The following is a 443-nucleotide window of genomic DNA, read 5'->3' as shown; positions in this document are numbered from 1 at the left end:
TGATGGGCACTTAGGTTGTTGCCACCTCCTTGCTATTGTGAACAAAGCCATGATAAACAAAGGTGTGTACATATCTGCTTGGGTGTCAGTTATGGTCTCTTTGGGGTATATTCCAAGTACTGGAATTGATGGGTCAAATGGTATTTCTATCTGCAACTTTTTGAGAACGCGCCATACTGCCTTCCACAGTGGTTGCACCATTTTACTAATATATTTTTAAATGACACATGTAGAAAGTCCACAACTAATCTAGACACTAGTCACAAAAGAAATTGAACTTACTGAGGTCATTCTCACAAAAAGAAAGATGATATAAATTTTATAGCAGACTCTTTTTTTTTTCAGGCTCTTAATTAATGTTTCTAACCAAAAAGAATACCAAGATATCTGAACTAAACAAAGTCACCAAGGTGTTTTTGGACATGTTTGGAAGAAACTAGCCT

The sequence above is a fragment of the Elephantulus edwardii genome, unplaced genomic scaffold (assembly GCF_000299155.1).
Source record: "Elephantulus edwardii isolate Elephantulus edwardi_28Jun2011 unplaced genomic scaffold, EleEdw1.0 scaffold00013, whole genome shotgun sequence".
Taxonomy (NCBI): domain Eukaryota; kingdom Metazoa; phylum Chordata; class Mammalia; order Macroscelidea; family Macroscelididae; genus Elephantulus; species Elephantulus edwardii.
This window is presented reverse-complemented; position numbering follows the sequence as displayed.